General features: G+C 44.5%; 1 protein-coding gene across 8 annotated transcripts in view; it reads right to left on the bottom strand.

Moving 5' to 3' along the window:
- Sgms1 (sphingomyelin synthase 1) overlaps positions 1–14,390 on the bottom strand; it is a 260,799-nt gene that overhangs the window by 85,901 nt on the left and 160,508 nt on the right. For 5 of the 8 annotated variants that reach the window (XM_075973840.1, XM_075973838.1, XM_075973839.1 and 2 more), the window contains one exon: positions 12,586–12,667. The exons of 2 other annotated variants lie outside the window; for them this stretch is intronic. The gene's annotated coding sequence lies outside the window, so the exon portion shown is untranslated. Of the gene's footprint in view, positions 1–224; positions 465–12,585; positions 12,668–14,390 lie in introns of those variants that run through there. One more of the 8 variants, XM_075973843.1, reaches the window with a different exon arrangement.

A 14,390-nucleotide genomic window follows, 5' to 3' on the forward strand; every position in this document is an offset into this window, starting at 1 on the left:
CTAGTTTAGGGCTGAAACCCAATTGGTAAGCCGATTCCCCGTGAGTTCTCTTGGTGAAGGAAATCCCACTGGTGATCACAAGGTGCCTTGTGGAAGTTACTGGCAACTTTGTTCCTCCTCTACTTTTCCTGGAGTCCCACCATCTGGCGCTGCTACAACCCATCACCCTGGAGAATATTTTAATAAACTGCCTTTCTTGCCTTCCCACAAAGAGCCACACGTACCTCTCTTCGCGGAGACAGGCTCCTGGAAAGTTCCTGAAGGATCAAGTTGGAGCCGGGCACTCCCTCCGTGCGAGCGGCCGGTCGTGGGGAGTGGCTGCTGTCCCCGCAGGCGGACCGCCTCTAAGAAGCTGGCCGGCGCGGAAAGCACTGAGGACAGTGAGCTCAGGGGGCTGCAGGAGCCAGGCCCGCGCGCCTCAAGCAGCACCGGGTTTTGGAATGCAGGGCGTGGCTCTCTGCTACAGCTAAAGAAGTGAGTCAGCCCCTATGCGATCCCAACCAATAAGCGCGTTCACTGTCGGTTAAGGCGGAACTTTCCTTTCTTGATTTAGGTCGAGTTCAGCTTTAGGTCCAGTTTAAGCTTTTATGAACTTTAGCACTTCGAAAATTCGTGAAAACTCTTCTGAAGCCAGGATTAATCATGTTATAAGAACCAGTGGAAGTCCTTGGGTTTCTGCTGGTGCAAGTTCCCGAGCTGATGCTGTAATGGATGCAAAGTGCTCTAGAGACCTCCATCAAAGCAGGCTGAGAGCTGACCTTCAATGAGTCTGGAATGCGCCCACCTAAGGTGGCCAACTACAGGTGACCCTACATGCAAGACACTTAGCTCAGCGCTCCACAGAGTAGCTACTCAGATATGTCAAGTCCTGAATCCGGAGCGCCACTATTGTCAACAGCCATAGACTGAGTAGGGCCAGGTGACACAGACCTGTAATCACAGTTAATCCAAAGGCCAAAGCAGGATACCTGCCTGGGCAGTTTAGGGAGCTGACTCAAACTTTCAAAAGGCTTTTTTTTTGTTGTTGTTGTTTGGTTTTGTTTTTTTCGAGACAGGGTTTCTCTGCATAACAGTCCTAGCTGTCCTGGAACTAGCTCTTATAGACCAGACTGGGCTCAAACTCACAGAGATCCTCCTGCCTCTGCCCTTGAGTGCTGGGATTAGAGGTGTGTGCCGCCACCACTGCCCAGCTTGTTTGTTTTTAAGGGGTGGCAGGGGCTAGATGTAGCCATATGAGGAAGTTCTAGCTTAAGGCATACCAGGTACTAGGTTCCATCCCTAAACTGCAAAGGAAAAACTTTTAAATGATAAACTGGCCTTTAACTTTAAAAATTGTTTCTTATGCTAAAAATACACAGAGCATTTTACAGCTAAAATAGCTGTTTGGTGTTGCACGGTTTGACTCTCTTAAATCATGAGAAACGTAGGCTTATGGTTTAAGTTTCTTGGATTTGATGCAATTACATAATTGGAAGGAAAGAATTACTAGTGAAAAAAAGAATCTTAAAGGAATGATATTTAGAAAATTAAATACACTTAAAAGCAAGAATATATTTTTAAAAAACATTCTATCTAAATACAGTGGCTTAAACATCATATTATAATAAAAAATTAAAAGAAACTGTAAACAGCTGGGATTTGGCAAATTAGAGGAGACTACAGAACTCCTAATTCCCGGGGTCCTGACCTATTATAACATGAACTGATCACTGGTACTGATGGAGTTTCTGAGAGGAAGAAATATTGTTTTCATTAGTTATTCCTGTGTGCGGGGTGGGTGGGTGCGCATGCACAAGCATGGAGGTCAAAGGACAGCTTCAAGCAGTCAGTTCTCTTCCTACTTTACGCGGGTTCCAAGGGTTGGACGTGGGTCATCAGGCCTGCAGGGGAAGCATCTTTATCCACTGAGCTATCGCACCAGCTCAAGAGACTTTGTTTATAAATTGAAGATTAAATCTTCCTGGGTTTAGAGATCTCTTGAGTTTGACTCCCTTACCCCATCCATGTGTGTGTGTGCACGCGCGTGCACACACAAGTGTATGATATGCACATGCATGGCTGCGCACGCACAAGTGTATGGTATGCATATGCATGGCTGCGCACACACAAGTGTATGATATGCACATGCATGGCTGCGCACACACAAGTGTATGGTATGCACATGCATGGCTGTGCACGCACACGTGTATGGTATGTACATGCATGGCTGCGCACGCACACGGGTATGGTACGCACATGCATGGCTGCGCACGCACACGTGTATGATATGCACATGCATGGCTGTGCACGCACACGTGTATGGTATGTACATGCATGGCTGCGCACGCACACGTGTATGGTATGCACATGCATGGCTGAATGTATGTTTTTGCTTAGAGGCTAGAGGAAACTCTTGGGTGCCTTTCCTTAGGAACACTCATTTTTAGTTGTTTTGGTTTTTTGAGACAAGGTTGGCCTGGAATTCCCCAATTAGGCTGAAGCCCCAGAGATGTGTGTCTTCACTTCCCCAATGCTGCCGCTGTACGCATGCACCACCATGCTCAGCTCTCCCATCTACTCATTTATGTGTTTGTTTATTTATTTGGGAGGGGGTGTGCCACAGCACCTTTGTGGAGGTCAGAGGATACCTAAGAGGGGTCAGTTCTCTTTTTCTATCACGTAGGTTCCAGGGACCAAACTTGGGGTTATCAGGCTTAGCCTCCACGAGCCCTTACCCACGCCATCTTGACAGCCCACACCCGAGCCATCTTGACAGCCCAAGCCTGGTGTCTGGCTTTTTAGGTGGGTTATGTGGGCTCTGGGGTTTTAACTCAGGGTCAAGTTGTTAAACAGCTAACACAGTCAGCGCTTAACAGGCTGAGCCATTTCCCCAGATCACCGAGTGTTCCCTTAGAGCCAGTCATCCCACTGGCCAAGACTTCTTCAAAACGTTCTCTAACCAACAAGACCTAAAGCGAGGATGGGGCCTTCTTAAAACAGTGTTCTTTCCTGTGAGGCAATGGGAGAAACAGAAAGAAAACTGTACCATGAACCACAAGTGCCCTTCCTAGTCTGGGTTCTGCCAGTAGCTGAACAGAACCACAGCTTCATCTCTCTCAAGTTCTCTGCCAGCTCGTCCACTAGGAAAAACAAACTGACTGGGAAAACAAATGGTCAAAAGGGGCAGAAACAAGACAGGCCTTCCACTTCTTTCTAGCAACAGATACCCAGTACACGAAGGGAGCCTGATGGTGCGCTTCCCCGACGTATCCCCCAGAGAGGTGACACTCACCAACCCTCGAAGCTAACTTCTGGCAGCCTCTGTGCCCCATCTCCATCTCTTGGCAACTCACTATCAACAGGTGTGCCAGGAAGGTGTCCCTTTATGCCTGTACCATTTCTGCCGTTCTTGGTTCAAACACTGGCTCCTTGTGCCAGAGTCACGGACTTTGGATGATGTCCAACTGCTATTTCTGCTGAAGGCCCCTCCCTCTGGGCCTCCGGACAAATCAGCACATCACATGATAAATGTCAAAGTTCAGCATGCCATCAGGTCTTACACCTTTCCTCCCTCAGTCACCGAACTGTACCTTTAGAGGAGGTGCAAACGGAAACAGTCTCCTTAAAAGGCAGCGTCTCAAATGGTCATGTTCATGCGGATTTTTAAAAACAGTGTTTTTATTTTTAAAAAAACTACTGCTATTTATTATACCTTGTGAATTCTGTTGGTTATATATTATGTACTAGGATATTATTTACTAGGCAATATTCTGGTTGCTATATTGAACTTGACATTCAGAGCAAGTGTTAAGCCCAGGAAGAAGGAAACCTTCCTAAATGCCATCAGCTGTAATCAGAAATCAAAGCACTTAAAACACATTTTCCACAGCCTTTATGTACCAGAAACAAGGCTGCCATTATCGATATAGTTATGGCATTCTCACAAGAGGAAGGGGTTAAATATTTCCAGGTCTTTGTTATCCACAATGGCAACACAAAGTACAAAGCTGCTCAGTATACAGTTATGAAAAAACAAAGACAAAGATTAGCCCACAGGCCAGATGCAGACCATTCAGTCCATCAGAAGGCAGCTTCTACTCCACGGAACCCAGTCTTTAAATCACACTGTCGAAGAAGCCATCACTGTATCTGTGCTTTCCCACGGGCACTGAGCACAATCACCTCCACATCTGCCCCACACTGGGCTTGCTGTCTAATGAGTTTCTCGAATCATTTTACTTCTCCTAGTCCAGACACACTTAATCCTGCCTTCTCCTAGAACTCGCTTCCTGGCCCGAGCCCTGACAAGATTGTTCCAGTCCTCTCTCCCTCCCCAAGGGGAACAGACCTCATTAATTCATGCCACCCTTCTCCGTGAGCTCCCTACCCTCTCCCCTAGCAGGTGACTGCATCTGAAGCAGGCAGCGGTGTGTTTCAGAGGCCTAGATCCAGGAGGCCTAAGCTACTCTAAGTAGGCATTGTTGATCTAATGCTGCCCAAGTCATAGAACAACCTAGACAGTGAAAAGAAAACTTGGCTGCTGCATCCGGAATAAACAACTATTAGAGTTTCTGACACCAGTTGGCGAGCAGAAGCCAAGCATCAGCTGTGTTTCTCTTTCCAACACGTTCCAACAATACTGAAGGCTTCCCGGGAAGCCAATCCAGGACTTCCTGAGAGGAAGGGAAGTTTATGCAGCCTGTGCATCTCAAGTCTCAGTTCCCCAAACCCTAGCCCACTGAAGGGTGGCGGGAACTCCGTGTAGCTTCCTTCCAGTAGGGAACATAGACGCATGCTTGGTGATTTGCCCAAGTGCTCATTTCTTCTTTCATATAAATCTCTCAGTGCATGTGTTATAGTGGCAATATCTCTCTTTAGCTGCCTTTAATAATGACTTCAATAATAAAGTACAGTATCAAAGCACATTTGTATTCTCTCTCTCTCTCACACTCTCTCACACACATGTTGCGGACTAATCTTTTTTGTACACTGTGACGATGTGTCACTCTGATTGGTTTAATAACAAGCTGAATGGCCAATAGCTCGGCAGGACTTCCAGGCACAGAGGACACTGAGAAGGCTGGAGCCATGAGGAGTCGCAAGCCGGACGGAAAGTGAGCAAGGCATGCAGGAGGACAAGTAAATGCCACACATCACGTGGCAACCCATAGGTGAATAGAATGGGCTAATTTAAATTAGAAGCGCTAATTAGAAACATGCCTAAGCTATCAGCCAAGCTTTCCTAATTAATAAAAGAAGTCTCCATGTCATGATTTGGGAGTTGGCAGGAGGGACAGAAAAATCCACCCACTCCCACATACACATACACACACACGCCCCATGATAGGGTTATAATTGTTTGGATGATCTTAATCAAAAGTCATGTGACATTTGTATCAGAGCAAGCACCTAGAGTCATTGCCACATATATACCCACATATCTCCAGTCACTAGTTTAATTAGTGTCAATAAATATCTGTGTTTATGACAGTAAGCATTACCACTCTTCCCAAAACAGCTATGTCAGAAGCCAGCTGCCCTATTATCCAATTAAATGCTTCACAGCTGAAATTTGTGACAAAGGACACTGAAACATGTCCTTATAAATAATCAAGAGAGGCAGTCAGCATTCTTTAGCCTGTGTGTAACAGAGATGGTACCTGAAGCATCCTAGGCCAAGAAGCAACATGGGGTGAACTGAATGAAGACATCAGGCAGCAGGAATGCCTGATATAGCATCTCTGGGCCTTAGGAGCCACTCCCCAGGAACTCTTCAGAAACAAGAAACCCCCTGGCACCTACCTTCTACTCACCTCCCAGCACTGGCACTGTGAGGAACTCTTCCACATTTAGAGCTGTAAATTTGAAAATTCTCAGCAAAGACTTCCACCTTCTAGCCAGGGCCATTTATCTATGATGCCCTGGTCTACAAGAGAATCGTCTAGTTAGACTGGTGGGAGAAGTAAATTCCATCAGATCTACTAAGCTGAGTGATGGTGGCGCACACCTTTAATTCAGGCACTCGGGAGGCAGAGACAGGCAGATATCTGTGAGTTCGAGCCCAGCCTGGTCTACAAGAGTGAATTCCAAGACAGCTGGGGATGCTATACGGAGACAGAAAATAAGAAAGAAAATGGGTCTACTTCATAGAAGTAGGACTCAGGAATTAAATCAGCACCCTAGCATGAAATTCACTCTATGTCTAATGTGGAGGCTGATCCAGGTGTTTCTCCCCTGGTTATAAATTGCATTCTAAATGTCCACTAAAGGTTAAAGCCACTGAACTTTTGCCTAGCCGATGAGCTCCTGTCACTGGAGACATTATGTCTAGAGTGCAGATACTGGCATCTCTGGCCCGTCCTAAATAGCCCATTTAACTCAGGGCTGATCTGAAATTCGACATCAATAATATTTCTAATACTGCACTCAGACTTCATTCAAAACATGGAAAACGCATCTGAAATTCTATCTCCAATTTAATTCATTTACGGCATCCTTGGTCATGGCAGTGAGTGGCGTCCATCCTGTACACGTTAGTTTAGATTTGCTCTAGCTATAACACTGCGAGTCTGTTTGTAACATCCTTACAAACAATACCCTCATAAAAAAGAAAACACCATCTATATTAAACCATTAGCCTAAAGTATTTTAATAGAAAATTTAAATTTTTTAAATGTTGCTGGTTTGGAGAAGACTGCCAGGTTTGCCATCACAAACACAGTAGGAACAATCAGTAATATAAACTGTCTCACACTTAAAAGTTTTTCATGGTAATCTAGCACTGAATACATTCAAAAGGATGTATTTATGATATCTGTTATGGAACATAATAATAAAATCAACACCCACACCGTCACCACACCTAAGAAACCAGCCATTCGAAAAGAAACCTGACAGCTCTGTGTGTGTTCCTCTTCCTGTCTGAGGCTGAAATGGTTTCAGAGTTGTGTTAAAGAGTTAGAAGACTTTGGTGCAAGAAGTGCCTTTTATAATAAATTAGGGTGTGGTGGCTCATGCCTGCATTCTCATACTGGGGAGGCGGACACACTAAAAGCCAGTTTAGGCTACATAATGAAACATGGTCTCAAATAAACTAAAATAAGGGTGCTAGAGAAATGGCTTCGCTGTTACAAGCACTTACTGCTCTTGCAGAGGACCTGAGTTCCAGCCCCAGCACCCCATCAGGTGGCTCACAACACCTTGAAGTCCGGCTCCGTTTCTGGCTTCCTCAAGTATGCATTCACATGCACAAACCCATACATACACAGGCACACACACATTCATATATAATTAGAAATAAAATCTTCAAAATCGCCAAAATGTGCAAACAGAGAAGTAAGTATTCTTTGCCTTCTGAAAACGTAGCACAGAGGCAATCGGATATAATGGAACAGAAAATTGCTGTGCTGGCTAGTTTTATGTCATTTACACAAGCTAGAGTTATCGGACTGGAGGGAGTCTCGATTGAGAAAATGCCTCCATAAGATTAGTGATTGATGGGGGAGGGCCCAGACCAAGGTGGGCGATGCCCTCTCTGGGCTGGTAGTCTAGGTTCTATAAGAAAGCAGCTGAGGAAGCCAGAGGAAGCAAGACAGCCATTAGTGCCCCTTCATGGCCTCTGCATTAGCTCCTGCCTCCAGGTTCCTGCCTTGCTTGATTTTCTGTCCTGGCTTCCTCCAAAGATGAACTATGATCCAGAAGTATAAGCCTCCCTAACTTGCTTTTGGTCATGATGCATCCTTGCAGCAACAGGCATCCTAACTAAGACAACTTTGAATTCAGTCCTGGAGAAACTGGATCCTTCGTGGTACCCTACCAAACGCAGAGACCACTAGGGAGACAGGCTATTGTAGTACCTGGCTTTACTCCATGGACCTAGCCAGGACTGGTAATTTTAAAGGGCACCCAATCTCCTTGATACAACGTCAGGTCATGAGATGTGTGCCTGGAGAGGTCAACTCCAAATTACCCAAAGGAAGGTATGATTAAACCAAGACCAACTGGTTCTCTCATGACATAAAAAGACAAAGGAAAGGGGCATCTCAAAGAACAATAATGAACTCTAATTCACTTATCATCCATCATGGAAAAGTGAGCCAACAACCAGAGGGGAAAACAGAAATCAAAGAAAACAACCCACTAATGAAGGGCTTAATTTTGTTGCAACTGGATGTTGATCCACTTACATGACAGGAGACATAAATTAACATGTCATCTGTGAAATTAAAGGAATTATATGGCAAAAAAGGGCATGTACACAAGGGAGTGAACAAGTCAGTACAAATTGTTTAAGTGAAAAACTATACATTTGAGAAGGAGCAGCTTAATACCCAGTGCGCGCTGAATGACATTGTAATACATGCTGAGGAAGAGGACATTAACTGAGCGAACAGAAAGCAACGGCATCTGAAATCGGGGCAAACATGCAGGAAACTGCAGCAGACTCAACATAGTTCACAAAGCATTGGACTGGAATCGCCCTGGAGTGCAGGACGCTGCCTGTTTCTTTATAGACGGCAGCATATGCCTCATGGTCTGGGATCCCAGAAGCTGGACCCATGGTTCGGAATACTCTATACCTCGACACGGACAACGTTAGACACGTGCTTAAAGAGAAAAGGACGGTTCATCTTGATGAGTCCTCATCTCTTATCTAAATGCCTCATTTGAGCTGGAAATATCTAAAGAAGGTTGGTGTCTTCAGTAGCACAACTGATAACTGAGAGGGTACTGCCTGAAGAAGGAAACTAGGGCACCTCATTTTAAAAAGCAGTTCCCCCGCCCCCCGTTTCCGTGAGACTTCATGCTGATCACGTTAATTTCCAGATACCATCTCACTATAGCCTCACTATCACCAGCGCGTGGTCCCTCCCAGCGGTGCCTGAACTAGTATTTCAAAACTGATGAGCTTTTAATTTAAATGTCCTATGCCTCTGAAAGCCATCTGAATCTAGTCCCCTCCCCCTGACACCTGGGTAATTCACCCTCCTGCATGCTTTTCTATGTATCTTTCATATATTCTACTACTTTCAATTGAGATGTTTATTTTATTTTTTAAGGCTTCATTACTGACCCCTGAAGCAGAATTAGCTGTACTGGAATTTACCCCCCAAACCCATGAGAGCGGGTACCCAGAAAACTGAGTGCACACTACAAAGCTGCAACCCAGCTGGGGACTACAGCCGCGGGCTGCACACACCTTGCACATCTGACCCGAATTATATTAATGCTTGGGATACTCAGAAACCATAGAAGGTCCATCCTAAGGAGGTAATAAAACAAATCAAGCATTTTATCTGTGAAACACTTCTTTAATTGTTACTTCCATGATTACTTTCTGTTACAAAGACCCTCAGTCCTGATGAAGCCCTAGAGTGATAATTCATAATCCAAGGACATCTCTCTGGTTTTAACCATAAGCTTCCACATGGAATAGACAAGTATGAATTTTGTACTAATTCAATAATCCCCAGATTTACTGTGAGCTATAAATGCGTTTTTAGAGGAAATAAGAGAAACGAATGTTTTAAGATTATATAAATCTGATTCATGAAACTGACACAAATGAACACTTTAAAATACCCCAGGTCTTTTCTTTCCTTCTCTCTCTCTCTCTCTCTCTCTCTCTCTCTCTCTCTCTCTCTCTCTCTCTCTCTCTCTTTCTCTCTCTCTCTCTCTCTGTTTTCTTTTCGTGGCTTAATAACAAGTGTTTTAAGAGTTAGGTGGCAAAGACTAAAATAAAAACAACCACCATGATCTCTGCCATTACTTAGCAATTCCAGGCTTCAGTTACTCCCGTCTAAAGGGCAAATGAAAGAAACTGAAAAAGAAAGTGCTTCTAGAAGGAACTGAGCCATGTGGTCCGGATGATCCAAGCCTGCTCTTCTCTCTACTTTACTCTCTGTGATTTCGTAATCAAGGCACGGTGAACATTAAGCCACTCAGGTGCTGTCTCTCGGCAAGCAATTACTTTCCACTAAAACCTACTTTCTGAATCAAAAGTAAAAGCACATGCAGTATACGGAGGTATTCCGATTGTCTGAGCCAAATGGGGAGTTCAGATGTAGAGATGATGGCGAGGGGACAGAGGAAGTAGAAAGGTAGTGAGCAGGTGGGATCTGTCTCCAAGCCTTGTCACCAAACAGCCAGAAGACACAAGCCAGGGGTCATCCACAAAGCTGAGCTCCTAGTTGAATAATGTCAGTGGAACCCCTGAGAACAGAGACCTAAGTAAAACATTAATCTGGGCATTTACCTTCCATTCCCAAAGCCATATGGTCACGAGAATATGTATTTAACCAAACTTTGATGCCATCAGCCAAAGCGACGTGTTCCTATCACAGCCAAGAACTGGGCTCTGCAGACTTGGGCTCTGATGTGCCTTCACCACAAGAGCCTACTACCCGATGCACTGGAGCTGACTTGCACCACGCCGCTGCAGCAGACTGCTAATTTCTCAGGGCCACTGGCAAGCTGGCCACAGTAAGATTAAACTAGAGGAACTAGGGCTGGAGAGATGGCTCAGCTGATAAGAACACTTATTGCTCTTGCAGAGAACCTGAGCTTGTTCCCAGTACCCACATCAGTCAGCTCACACCTGCCTGGGGTTCCAGCTCCAGGGCATCCAATGCCCTCTCCATGGGCACACACACAGACATGCATCCATACACATAAGTAAAAATAAAATGAATTTTTTAAAAATTATAGAAACTTGAAACTTTTATAATTATAACCAAAATAAAGATAATAAACACTCAAAATTAATTATTTCCTGATTATTTTGCCATTAGCTAGGCTCCTGATGCTTGTTACAGCTACCACGTCTGACTCATAGAAAAACCATATAATGGAGTGTGCATAGCTTTCAAACCTGCCTTTGGTGACTTCTGTGGGGTAGGCTGAAATTCAGCATAGTAGGAGTGCTTACAGCCCCAGAAACCTGCTGGCATTGGAAGCCCTTCTGGCAGAGCCACAGCGCTGACACTTACTGGACTTTGCCACCTAAAGCATTTATCAGCATCCTTTCACAGAGATGCCATGTTTGAGCTGGGCCATCTTTTAAGTCAGAATAAAGTCTTATCAATTGTAAATCACAAATACAAAGAATATGAACAGAAGGCAACCACATCTGTTGTGACCCTACAACAGGTCTATAGAGAAACTCCTATGGATAGTCTTTCATGTCACAATAGGGAATACCAAATCCAATACACAGATTATTCAGCTGGAGTAGGTACTAAATGGCACAGGAGCAAGTGGGGTCTAGAAATGCCTGACTCAAGGTATCTGAGTTTCTCACTACCACATGCAATGATACCACCAGCAGCAGTGTTATTATCCCAGTGAACTGGACATCAGCTAGATGCAAAGGTCAGAACCAACAATTGTTCAGAGACAGAGTAGTATGGGACAATTCTTTACAAGGTTCCCTGAGAGCCAGAAAGTTGGAAAGGGGGCTCTTAAGAGTTGGGGTTCTAGAGGGAAGCTCATTAAGACTCGGGAAATAAACAACTCAGAAGTCCCCAGGAGTTCTGGAAACTGACCAGATGCACTAGGTTATATAAGAGGCAGGGCTGTGGAGGAGACCAGGAACAGCCTGGACAAGATACTGCCTACAAGTCATGCAGAGAGTTCCAGGGTTCCAGCTTTTGTGAATTACCAACCATGCTGGAGTGGGATTTCAGTGACGCAGCTGCCTTTGATTCATCCCTGCTCCCATAAGTAACTGCTCAACCATACTCTCCTGCACAGAACTCCAATGCATGCATTGGTGCATCAAGAGGGACTTGGGTCTGTAACATCTGCAGTCAGTTTCCCAAGAAGGGTGAGTAGATACTTGTTTCCCCTCTTTCCAGGGAGAGTGTCACACACGGAAAAGGAAAATTTGTGGGCAACGGATCAAATTTTACTCATTCAGCAATTTTCTTCATAATTACGTCTAATACCCACAAGAGTTATCTAAAGAAGTGGACATAGAAGTCCCTGAAAACACTGTGTCCTCCAGAGAACAGCTCATGCAATGTCAAGCCTTCACAGAGTTAGCATCGTGTTCTGAAGTTTCTAGAATACTTTAAATTTTTCTTAATTCTTATTTTAATTTTATGTGTGTGCATGTTGTGCCTGCATCTATGGCTGTGCACTATGTGTGTGCAGTGACTCAGAGGCCAGAAGAAAATGCTCAGATCTCCTGGAACTGGAGTTCCAGCTAGTGATGAGCGGCCATGTGGGTGCTGGGAATTGAACCTGAGACCACTGGAAGAGCAGCCAGTGTTCTTAAAGGTGGAGTCACCTCTCTGTTTGATACTTTTTTTTTTTTTTGGTTTTTCGAGACAGGGTTTCTCTGTAGCTTTGATGCCTGTCCTGGAACTAGCTCCTGTAGACCAGGCTGGTCTCGAACTCACAGAGATCCACCTGCCTCTGCCTCCCGAGTGCTGGGATTAAAGGCGTGTGCCACCACCGCCTGGCCTCTGTTTGATACTTTTAAAAACATTTTCAGTTTTTACATATTTACGTCACTTGACTCTACTGCCCTTTTGCTATGGCTTCTTAAAAATGATTCACCCAGTCATTAAAAGAATTCCAAAGAGCTAACAAAACTTTACTTACAGATTATTGTAAAAAGATTCTTGTCATCTTGGTTTCCTATAAGATACTAGCTTCTCCTAGTGTTCCAGCACATTTCCATCACCTGTTACCAGGAGAAGGAATCTCATTAGTTGAATGGCCTTTACTAAGAACACTTAGCAAACATACCACAGAGATAACAACAAAAATAGCAAAACCCCCAAGGGTTCAAAATTCTACCACTTACTAGCCACAGGCTCTTGGGAAAGTAATTTCTCTCCCCGAGTCTCCATTTCTAAATGAGTATCAAATACCCCCTATTGTCTATGTTTAGTGACAGTTAAGTAAGCTAAAGGGCATGGTCCACATCCTTTGATCCGACAGAGATGTTGTCTCAGCAACAGGGACATCCGACACTTATGATTACAACTTCGTTATTGCCCACATGTTGAGTTCATCAGATACTGGAGATCCACACGCGTTCATCCAATAATGGAATAGCCCAGCAAAGTGCTTGTGTTTTGTAACGAGGACCCATTCAGAGCAGTATTTCACCGCGGGTTTTAACCTCGTCACAGGGAGGGTCCGCAGACTAGGAATAGGACTTTCGTGTTCTTCTTTGTCACAGAGGGTCACTTGTGCCCCCGGAGAATGCAGCTATTGGTGAGTTTATGTGAAGAACATGTCGCTCCAGGGAGTCAACACTGGCAGAGCAGGAACATGAGCTAACTTTCCTAAGTGAAGCCCTAACTCAGAGCAAAGAGAACGACAACACAGGTGATGTGGCTCCATCCACACAGTGCTGCAACAGTCACCTGGAGGAAAGACAGAGGCTTTGTGCGATCCAAGCCAGTAGGAGGTGCAGGGTGGACCAGGAGGGGAGGAGAAGGAAGAAATGCCACATAATCCAGGGTCAGAGACAACTGGCCGGCACAGAAGGACTTCCCTTTAGAGAAAGACTAAAGCCACAACACAGAGAAGGGCATGCTCATTGGCTAGCTACGGCTTTATAAGACTGGCCACTTTGCAAGGAAGCTTTTAAAAGCATGGAAAAATGCTGTGCAATTTGACATAGGTTTAAAAGAAGTAGGTGTGAAGAACGCCTAGCTAGTTAACAACAGAGCAATCTTTGCCAACTAGTTTATTCCATCCAGGGCTCAGCAGACTTAAAGTCTGTATGATGAGAACAATAATGCCTACAGTTCAAAGCAGACACGTGGAGCTGAGTGTGTAGCCCCTCCACACAAGGTGTCCTCAAAAGAAAACCCCACCTAGCGTGTCACTACTACTGATCACAGTAGACTACTAATATTAAGTTCCTTCTTAGAAAAGGCAACAGTATGCAATTTGGTAAATTCGTAGATTCTCTATGTGGTCACTTGGGAAAGAGGTGTAAATCTTCTGACAGTATCACAAACTTCCTAGTATTTGTTTTTCAAATTGACATTATGTTTGCAATTTTAAAAAAATCAAAATATAATTACATCATTTTCCTCTTCCCTCTGCCCTTCCAACCTCTCAAATCCCCTCTTCCCACTTCATCTCAAATTCTTGGCCACTTTTCTTTAATTATTAGTTATAAATACAATGGGGCTACCACTGAGTGTTGGATAACCAACCAGGGAGCCCATTCCTGGGGAAGACAAACTCTCCTTCTCTATGCAGTCACTATTTTCTCGTAGATTTTCCCTTCCATGCTGGCATATCTGTTGCTGTTGTCCTTTTCCAGGTCTTGTTTAGACAGCCATACTATTGAGGTATTGAAGCTTCCCCATCGTTACTAGGAGACATTTATATCATAATGGAATGTTAAACAGAAATTGCCACCTTCTCTGGCAGCCCTTCCT

The sequence above is a fragment of the Microtus pennsylvanicus genome, chromosome 5 (genome assembly GCF_037038515.1).
Source record: "Microtus pennsylvanicus isolate mMicPen1 chromosome 5, mMicPen1.hap1, whole genome shotgun sequence".
Taxonomy (NCBI): domain Eukaryota; kingdom Metazoa; phylum Chordata; class Mammalia; order Rodentia; family Cricetidae; genus Microtus; species Microtus pennsylvanicus.